The sequence below is a fragment of the Helianthus annuus genome, unplaced genomic scaffold, assembly GCF_002127325.2.
Source record: "Helianthus annuus cultivar XRQ/B unplaced genomic scaffold, HanXRQr2.0-SUNRISE HanXRQChr00c001, whole genome shotgun sequence".
Classification (NCBI taxonomy): Eukaryota; Viridiplantae; Streptophyta; class Magnoliopsida; order Asterales; family Asteraceae; genus Helianthus; species Helianthus annuus.
In genome coordinates, this window is record NW_023395517.1 from 726,470 (window position 1) to 737,896 (window position 11,427).

Sequence of the window (11,427 nt, forward strand, 5' to 3'; positions counted from 1 at the left end):
GACCATGGTTCGACCATTAGACCTCGAAGGATGATCCTTCGAGGTCCATGCTGATCTTTCGTGTAACATGTGGTCGACAGATGATCCTTCGGACCATCTGTCGAATCCTTCGACCAGACATGCTGAGCTGGGTATATATACCCATGCATGTGTTGAGTGTGAGTTAGTTCTGGAGTTCTGAAGTTCTGCCATTTGCACACCCGAGAGATAGAGAGCATTGAGAGCATTCTGTCCAGAACTCACACACACACTTGGAGAGTTTATAGAACACTTCTGTAAACACTGAGCTTGTAACCGAAACCCTCATTGCATTAATACGACTAGTGTTAATCGGTGAATCTTTGTGTGTTTGTTTCTCTACTTGCCACTAACTCGGTTTGCTTGCTAGCTTGGATTCCGCACTCGCTAGTAGGTTTGTTTAACAAGGTTTAGGTTCGTCATCCTCCGCGAAAAGGGACCTACAAGTGGTATCAGAGCTTGGCTCTTTACCTTGTTTAAAACCGGGTTTTTACAAGTTTTGGTGTGTTGAAACACTTGGTTTTGCACCTGTTTTTACTTGGTTTCTTGCATTTTCTTTGAGTAAAAACGTGTCTAAACTAACCGGGAGTGTTTAAAGTGGGGTTGGGTAACTTGAAAAATTGTTTTAAGTGATTTTGAATTTTCCGGCTATATTCCGGTTCAAAATTCCGGTGACTGGTGTTGTTGTCATTTTTGGCAAACTTTCAAAGTTGGTGGTGAAAGGACAGCCTGCACATCCTTTCTGCCGAAAGTTGACTTACCTACCCATCACCTTTTCACCAACCCGTCACATCTGTGTCAGTGTGTCAGTGCCCATTCGAAAGATATCCTTCGACTTCGAAAGATATCCTTCGACATCGAAAGACCATCCTTCGATCAGTGACAGCTCGATAGATAAACATCTTTCGAGTAGTCCTTCGAAGTTCGAAACATATCTTTCGATCAGGGAATCTTTTCGAAAGATAGTTGTTTTATCTCGAAAGATAAGGATCTTTCAAGTGTGAATCTTTCGAGATTTTGAGTCTTTCGAAGCCAGTGCTCGAAAGTCAACAGTGATCCTTCGAACACTGTTGATCATTCGAACAAGTGTGATCCTTCGGAAGTTAGCTATTCGAAAGATAAGTGTCCGAAAGATAGGGATTTGACTCGAAAGATAAGGATCTTTCAAAAGGGAATCCTTCGAGTTCTTGAATCTTTCGATATTATTGTTCAAGACTCAACAGTAATCTTTCGAGTACTGTTGATCCTTCGAACAATAGTTGATCTTTCGATTGTGGTCAGTTTATTGTTAACAAGTTTCTGTGATCTCAGATCTTGCAACCAGGATCCTTCGGCTGTGTGATCTTTCGGGTGGCTATTATCCTTTGAGACATTGATATAGTTTTCATTTTTCTGATCAAAAATGAATCCAGCATGGGGTAATCCGTCAACTGCAGAGAGCAGTACGTTTTCTGCAAGATCCAGTGTGCCATGCAATTCTGATATGTATTTTGGAACTTCCAGTACTTCGTTTGCAAGACCCGTTTCACATGCTCCATTAAAAACGGAGTACGTCACAATCACAGATTGTTTTGGCAATCCAAAACTAGTTCCTGTAAAGCCAGCTCCCACCACAGACATGTATGGAAATCCATTACCCCCAGTTGCCGTGCAACACCATTATTCTACTGTAGAATCGTCATTTCTTAATCCCAAGAACAGTAGTCAGACAAAAACGGCGTTGTATGCTGAAATTGTCAAAGATGTCAGCAAGGGTGGATCCTCGGGGAATGATGACAGTTCTGAACATGTTAGAAGTTCAGGTGAAGATGTTTCAACTTCAGTGGAAGGTGATACAACTTCAAGTTCAAGTGAGGATGGATCTGAATGTGAATCATCAAGAGAGATTGTTGATTCTGATGCAGAAAGGCCAACACCTGAGAGTAATTCCAGTCAGGTATGTGTTGATGAACCAACTGCTGTAGATTGTGATAATTGTGCTAGATTAAAGGCAAACATGTCTGAGTTGCAAGGCAAACATGATGCTTTACAAGCTAGTTTGTTTGACTTGCAAGACAAACATGTTTCATTGAATGTCAAGTGGTGTGAATTGCAAAGCAAACACGAAGCTTTGCAAGAGAAATATGATGTGACATTTATCCACAACCAGAAGTTGACCGTGGATCTTTCAAAATGCACAGAAGCCAATATGTTTTATGAAAACCATGAAAAAGAATTTAAGTCAATGATTGAGACGTTAAAGAAAGATAAAACTGAATTGACTAAAATGGTTTCCAGAAAACAAACGGAAATTAATTTGTATATCTCACGTCTTGAAACAATGCAAAAAGAAATGGCTTGTGTGAAAACCGAAAGTGATGCGATCCAACTTAAGCTAGATAGTTATTTGAGCTCTAGCTATGTGTTGGATCACATCATTGACGTTCAGAAAGAAAAACGGGATGTCACATGCATAGGATATAAGAAATGTCCACCACCTGTGAGACACAATTATGATGCGATGCCTGACGAGGAGGATAGAGTGTTCTTTGAACCATCTGTTCCTCTAGATGTGAAGGAGTTTGCAGAGGGACTCGGATACAAGAAAGATGTATCACCAGACTCAGATACTTCAGCAGATGCCTGTGTGTCTTCTGCTGAACTGAATCAGGATTCTCCAGTCATCATTGAGGATGCTGATTCTTCTGATGATGAATCTGATGATACCATCCCAGCAAAGTCTGATGCGGAAGTCAAAGTTGGGAACATACCTCTCGAGAATTACATTCTATGTGATCCTCCTGCAAAACCCGCTAAGACTGTTGCAATCGAGTCCTCGTCTGCAAAAGAGTCGGAGGGTGTGAACTTGCTGTACACTCTCGTTGGTGATGATAAAATCTACTCGGACAAAGATTTTCCTATTAAAAATGTTAATCAATCTTTAATAAGTAAAGTCTTTGAAGATTCGACAAGTAAATTTTTGGGAAAGACAGGACCACGTGTTACAGTTACACAGTGTCCTCCTATTCCAAAGGCTGAAATTCGAAAACAATTTGGGAATAAGAAATTACCAACAGTACAAAAACAGCAAAATCATGCCAAACCTAAAGGAAAGGCACCGACTCAGGGTCAGAAGAAACAGACCCAAAAGAAAAACAAGAATGTGAACTTTGTGAAATCTAAGGGAACGGACAAAATCGGAACTTTTGAGAACAAATCTAACTTAGATTTTGTTAAACAAGCAACAGTGTTGAAAAGAAATGATCCAAACTGTTCAAAACCTAGTACCTCGGGATCACAAAGTTCATCATCGTCGGCAAGACGATCACATGATGCTTCGGGGATTGTTGAACGAAGATATTGTTTTGAGTGTGGAACAATTGGACATATCATTCGAAATTGTCCATATCTTCATAAGCTGAAAGCAAAGGTTGATGATCCCCGTGAACAAAATCATGCCGCCCAAGAGAATAGTAAAGGCAAACAGGGCGAAAACAAGAAAAAGGTTCGGAAGATAAACCTCGTGAAATCAAGAGGGACTGATAAAATTGATACTTCCAAAAACAAATCCAATAAGGATTTTGTTAAACAAAGTAAAATTTTGAAAAGAAACAGTCAAAACAACTATACACAACACACAAACGGTTGTGATGTAGGACCAAGTACCTCAAGATCACGAAGTTCATCATCCGGCTATTGCAGTTATGATACTCCGAGGTTTGTTGAGCGGAGATCATGCTTTGAATGCTGTGAGTATGGGCACATCATTAAGAATTGTCCATATCTCACCAAAAGACAGACAAAAATTGATGCCCCCCATGGTAACAATTACCATAAAAGATCTGTTTCACCAAAACAGGACCCTCGTCTTGTTAAACAACGAGCAAAGAAACAGAAAAAGAAACAAAGAAAAGAAGTTGAAAAGTTTTTAAAACCGGAGATTATCCAAACAAAATCTGTTAAATCAGATGTTAAACATGAAAAACAGAAAGAGATTTGGATACCAAAACCGGTAACTGTTTCAGGGGGAGCTACATCAATTCCGAATCATCGGGAAATGGATGTTACAATTCTCGATGATGACGGACGACCCAAGTCTGTGAAGGCTTGGGTCCCACTCTCCAACTAATCTCTGAGTGAGTGTGCAGGAAGTTCCAGGAGGAACTATTGATAGTCTTAGGATTGTTGATAGTGGAATGTCCTTGCACAAGATAGGCGACAGAAGAAATTGTTGCCTTTGATGGTGAGAGAGAAAAGAAAAAGAAAATGTGGCTGAATGAAGATGCAAAGTCGACCAAATGAAGAACGTGCCGAAAATTTGGTCTTTCTGGTTTTGATCGGGTCCACAGGAACGAATAAAGTGAAATGTGTGTCGATGCCTTGGAATGCATTGAACATCCGCACACCATTTCTGAAAGAGAAAGTCAAAGACCTTCGCTGGTGAAATGTGGAAGACCAGCCGGACCCGGAGGTTTATGAGCTTATTGCTGTCAAGAGACTTCTCAGCAGTTGCAAATTCGATCTTGAAGTCCACACCGGGTGGATATCCAGTTGGGAGAGTGCTTAGATTCCTTGCAATGCACGGAACAGTTGCAGGATACGCCTTTAAATTCTTAATCTCTCCTATACTTGTCGATATTTTAGCTGCTTTGTGAACTGTTATTATCTCATACAGCACTCTTTGACCTGACACGTTGATCTCGGATATCACCTCACACGTGATTGTTTCAATATGAAACTCATCAATGTTGTCAAGGTCCGCACCGCTTACCGACATGCCAACTCATTTTTCCAAATTTGTTAAATCTTTTCGGATAAAACTTAATTTTGGTAAACGGCATTAAGGTCAAGCACAAAAGTAAACCAACATCGGAAAATCATTTTTGAAAATATCCTTGTGTTTTTAAATTTATCTTAGTTTATTGATTTTAGGGGGAGTAAATCCAAAAATCGGAAAATACAAAAACATCGAAAAATTTCAAAAACACAAAAACAATAGAAAAACAAAAATGAGTTTCCTGGAGAGCAAAAGAGAAAATGATAGTACATCAGTGGTCTATCCAAACCTCTTTAAACCTTAAATGCAAAACGATAAGCAGCTCTATATAAGATGTATCGGTAGGCTCACAATCATTTTAAAGTGTGCAGGGTGATATAAATCTTAATCGACTGAAGATCAGGTGGGAACCATTCATTGGCATATGGTCTTAGTACCGAAATTTCGTTTGATAGATTGCCGAGGTTCTGAGATATTCGGTCTTTATGCTGCTTATCATCTGGGTATCATGGTTGTATCTTTTACCGAAAAATAACGGGGACGCAAGTCTAGATCTTCCATGATACTATACATACGTGTACATATTGCATACTGCATTCGACCTCAATAAGTGATAAACAATCACATGTCCAAATCAAATAAGTGATAAAATATCACATTTTTCCGGGTGTCAAGTTCGTCTCTCTGCTGTACGGAAGTACTGACCTGTTCACGGACTTGCACCTGTGCCCTCATGCATACGAAAATCAAGTTCCTCATCAATAAGTGATTATATCACAAAGGGCTTGTTTTCGAATCAAAATAAGTGAGTATCTCACAATTTATACGGTCAAACAGATGATAATCGGTATACTCACCGGTAAGATGAACTCTCGTGCATACCTTGATACGGGAATGTGTCGTGATGTGGATGAACACCGGTCGGTAAGTATAAATCATACATTAACGTATCCTCTAAACATGATTACATCTGATAAGTTGAGCTTAAGTGGACAACAATACCGATAATTGTTATAGGATGCTTATCTTAATGTTAACTAACTGAACAACAAGAGTGTTTTGGCATGACCGTACACTGATATGATTCTCTTACCCTCGAAACTCGCAAAAAGAATGTTTGTATATATTTATTTACTGCTTAACCTTTATTAGTTCTTTTAAACAGTTTCATCGTTTGGTGCATATCAGCACGACATTAGCGGTGATGTCGTTTGATAACACTCAAAGGATTTTAAATTGTTGTCTTTTAATTTCAAAAATACCAAAAAGATTTTAGGCTTGTTTTAATATAAACTTTATAAAAGCCAAAAAGATTTTATTTCTGCTTTATTTTCGATCGTACGATGTTGGAGCTCAAGTCTTCGCTACCTGAAACCTGACTGAAAACCGAACTGACTAAATCTTCATAAACGGTCGAAATTTGCATGTTTGAAAGTTAAAAGGCTAAAATTGGCAAATTTATTAAACTTTCAAACTGTCGGACGGTGTTTGATTGTGACATGGTCATACGTGTGTCATTTGTTTATGCTAACTATATTCCAAGCAGTTGTTCTCATTACGCGTTTAGATTTCTTGCATGTGCAGATTCTAAAGGCTAGGAGAACATGGTCGATGACGAGCTTTGGAATGAAGACACGAAGGCACTCAATGAATGAAGGTGATCGAGTCGCCGCTGGCCATCATCATCACCACAAGGATCTCACTTCATAAAGATAAAGTCTTTTCACGAGCATAACTCAAGGGGGAGCTTATGTTAAGGGGGAGTTTGTCAACACACTTCCTACATGATACGGGTAGTTTGCTGATACACTTTCTACTTTCAAGACGTGAAGACTTTGAAGATCCTCCGACATTGAAGACATGATAGGACATCAGAGTTTTGAAAACCTGAAGACCAAAGACCGTCGAAGTTCAAGACGAGTCTACACTTTTAGAAGAACAAGACAAAGCTTAGAGATCAAAGACAAAGCTACAGCCAAGGGGGAGTTTGTTGGTGCACTTGTGTCTGTACTTTGTCTGTATTCGGTCTTATGTAACGATGTCCTGATTTGTATTGTAAGTTGACCAAGTCAACCATCCTCCGGTTTGACTTGGACAACATTTGAAAGATGTTCAGATCGAAGGATAGCCTCGAAGGATACACCTGATCCTTCGAGGTGATCGAAAGATATGGTTCGACCATGGTTCGACCATTAGACCTCGAAGGATGATCCTTCGAGGTCCATGCTGATCTTTCGTGTAACATGTGGTCGACAGATGATCCTTCGGACCATCTGTCGAATCCTTCGACCAGACATGCTGAGCTGGGTATATATACCCATGCATGTGTTGAGTGTGAGTTAGTTCTGGAGTTCTGAAGTTCTGCCATTTGCACACCCGAGAGATAGAGAGCATTGAGAGCATTCTGTCCAGAACTCACACACACACTTGGAGAGTTTATAGAACACTTCTGTAAACACTGAGCTTGTAACCGAAACCCTCATTGCATTAATACGACTAGTGTTAATCGGTGAATCTTTGTGTGTTTGTTTCTCTACTTGCCACTAACTCGGTTTGCTTGCTAGCTTGGATTCCGCACTCGCTAGTAGGTTTGTTTAACAAGGTTTAGGTTCGTCATCCTCCGCGAAAAGGGACCTACAGCTATAATAAATTTTCATTTAGTAAAAAAAGCATCAAATTTCGTTGTAGGCCCCGAAATAGAACTGGACGCCCCTGAACTTGCTCATAATAATCTAGATTTTATCAGTGAATGTTTTGCCTCATAAATGTAGTTAAGAAATATGTAATCACGTGTAGATATCAGAAGGTAGAGGTGTACAAATCGTTTTTTTTTTTTTTTGAAAAACCGGTTTTTTTAATAACCGGTTTCGGTTACTAACCGGTTTTTCAAGTCCAAAACAGTAACCGGTGTAACCGGTTGGGATCGGTTTTTAACTGGTTTTTGCCAAAAAAAACCGGTTTTAACCGGTTCTTTTTTAAACCTATTTCGGTTATTGACCGGTTTTTCAGATCAAGAATAGTAACCAGTCACAAACCGCCGGTTCGGTTCGATTCTAAAACCGGTTTTAAAAAAAACGGTTAAAAAAACGATCGGTTTTTTTGTACACCTCTATCAGAAGGTGATTGAGCTTCAAGCATAAGTACTTTTAGAAATTGAAAGTCAACCAGGTCCGACACATATAATGAGTGTATTCTTGTGAATTTGAAACTTGTAATAGTTACTAAAGAACGGTGAGAATACATATATCAGAAAATTTCTAATATATACTGCTAAAATATACTGTAATTAATCTAGACTAACATGTTATTATTATTATTAGATACTATAGGTTAAGGGAATTATATAACCAAGTGCTTCCTCCAAAGCATATAGTTGAGAATAAAAAGTAACACCAGTGTTTACCTACAATAACAAAATGGGTTTTTAAGGTTTGTTTTCATTGAATCAGCCTCCCCTGGTACAATTATCCTGAAAACGTGTCAGAAGCCAGTTCTGACCTGAACCAAAAGAACCCCTTAATTTAAATAACCGGTTCCAACCTGAACTCAACGCAGCCCCAACCCGTTCTGACCTGTCACTGCACCTCACACGACCGTCCGTTTTCCTAGATTTAGTTTTATCCACAAGTTTTCAATTTCATCAGGATCCATTTGTGGGTTTTTATTCAACTTCTAATATGAGAATTCCCTTGAAATCAAATCGATTTTCAAGCCCTATCCAATATCCATACAGAACAACTATGTTATCGCGTTTCTTCCTTTTACTCTTGTTGATTACTGGATGCAAACACAATGTTAGTGAAGATTATTGTTTAACTACAGGTGATGCTCATTAGCCTGTTAACTTTGATTTTTTTTTATTGCAAAGCCTATTAACTTTGATTTTTTTTTTTATTACAAAACCGCATAATTCATTTTTGCGACAAAGATCAACTGATGCTCAACTTCATTTACATTCACTTATTTTGTTTAAGTTGATCCAAAATGTATACAAATTATGCAGTTGAAATCAGAAAACAATTTATCTATTTTGACTTATCTAAGAGTTGACGTATCTTTAGTCCACTTTGGTGAAAAGGTTCCCTCTTCAGCTATGGGGGTGTGGTTCCCTTCCCCACCTCCAGATCACCTCCACCTCACCACTTCTTCTTCCCCTTCCTCCATCAAGGGGTATGGTCTCCCCATCCATCCCCTTCCAATAATATTAAAAGAGAGAGAATCAAGAGATAAAATTTGATCGGGGCAGACGGGAGGAGATCCCGTGGGCACCGAAATTGGAACGGTGGGCGTGGTGTTCCCCGTTAGGGAAGCCTTCAACCTCAGCATCCCGAGGTCCTCCCCGAGACCTCACCCCTTGGTCTTAGCTATGAAAGTCTTCAGGGGAAAGTTAGTGACATGCACTGGACCAAGTAAAAATGCAAAAGAAAAATGTATCATGTGAGAATTGATAAACTAATTAGAAAACAAGTACTCCATTGTAAATGGTTGCCGCCGTATCGTGCGGGTTTCCCACTAGTTTACTCTAATGTATAAGAAATTGTTTGATGTGTAATTTGATTGTATGAAGATCATAACCCAATTCATAAAGATTAGGGTTCCAAATTCCAATTGCTTATAATGAATTTCTCCTTATTTTTGGGCCTGAAACGTGTTGAGCCCAACATGAAACCCCATCTACTATTCTCCTCCGTCTTCAGTTAACTGGCTCAACACATATTCAGGCCCAAAAACAGTGGGTGCATAGTAGCCAACATGTGTAAAATATCTTCTGAATGAGACACTTCTTATCACCATTGTAAAGTATGATTTGGTTTATTCATGTTTAATTTTCAATATTTCATTAATTTATAATCATGCACTGATGCACACCACCTGTTTGATTAAATGCCTTTGTGAGTTCTTGCTTCACATTTGGTTCTACTTTTCACTTGTTTCCTTAGAACGGGTCATATAAAAGTTAAATAATTAATGGATGTGAACAATGATGAGATGGATTTAAAGTTCAAAATTTGGTTGTTGCACTTTCGGAAGTCAGACAGGTTTCATACCCTTTTATTAACTTTTGGTGAATTGTTTGTTATCAAGTCAACCGTTAGATAGTCTTTTGATTTTGTCTCCTGATTATATTGGTAATTTTGTGACATGGAAGTGGTTAAGGATGAAGCAACAAATAATGTCCTGGTTCCAATATACAATAAACTTGGATTACAACTTCATAGGAGAGATAATCACCCCCTCATTAATGCAATCTATAAGTATTTTGAATCCAACAATAACAATAGGTTTCATATGTTTGATGATTTGTGCCCTATTGTTACCACTAAACAGGTATGCCCTTAAAGTTTCTACAAAGATAATTTATACTTTTTGAGAGTGTTGGAGTATGATCACTTAAATGAGAGAACCATTGATTTGCAAAAGATTTGGGATCCTTTATAAAGTTATAAATTTTACCAGGGGTACTTCCCCCTTTACCCAAACAAATGTAGATACACTAATTTGCTAAAGATTTGGGATCCTTTATTTCAAGCATTGCGAGGCCTTGTGGTCCTGATTGATTCTAACATTCTTTTATCTTTTTTCAGATGATTAGATTAGCTTTTGTGCATTTTGTGTTTAAATGGCATGGGTTCTTCGATATTAATTATGTCAAAGTGATAATCTGCTATGCGCAACATCTCTTTGATGAAATGCTTGAATGAAACCCACTTCAATGAGATATGAAGTATCGATTGTTTTGTTTCGAACCTGTTCTAAATCTGCAAAATGTAAAATTCTTGATTTTCTGTGTAAATGATTTTAGGAACCCAGAAATGCTTTGTAGGTTAATTTCAATTTTTTCATATCATATAGCAGAATATACATATATGCTTCTGTTTGAGGTATGGGTTTTATGAATTTTAACAGCAACTACTTAGGAATTGTTTATCAGCGGGGTGGTAAATACTGAATACCCGGGGCACTTGTAATTCGTCGGGTATCTTATATACGGCCTCAATCTGCCTCTGTGAACATACATTAGCAATCAAACAAGTTGGAATTATGGCTTAATTGGCAACTTCATGACTTTTTATCTGATTGCCCATGAGTCGATCTGTGTGACCCTTGCCATGCTGGCAATCAAACACAAACAGATCTTTAATCCGAGCCATGCGCTCGTTAGTGAGGTGGTTATCGATACGTGATGATGGATGGGATGTTAGAGATGGTTATAATAGATGTCATTTGTAACTAACTTGTCGGGTTTAGAGGAGACAAAATTAACAACAGCCATCAAGATAATGAAGACCTGCTGAATATAAATTCTGCAAAAAATTAAAGTTAACTTTTGTACAAAGTTAACGTTGACTTCGACGAAAAAAGTCAATATAGTCAACAACAGCAAAAGATGTTTTTATAATATGCTACAAGCACCCACGTCTCCATTACCACTACGTGCAACTTTATTCCATTTTTATTTAAGCATGTTTAATGCAGTTGTTTTCAAAGCTTTCATAGTTGTACTTTCAGCATCTTCAGTAGTACTTTAATTAGTTTCAGTTCTTAAAGGTCTTTTACCAGGACGTGAGCAGTCAAGATCTCCTATATGCACTAAGCAAAGTTGTGACGACCTTTATTGGTGAGAACTTAAAACTTCCAAGCAAGGCCCTATA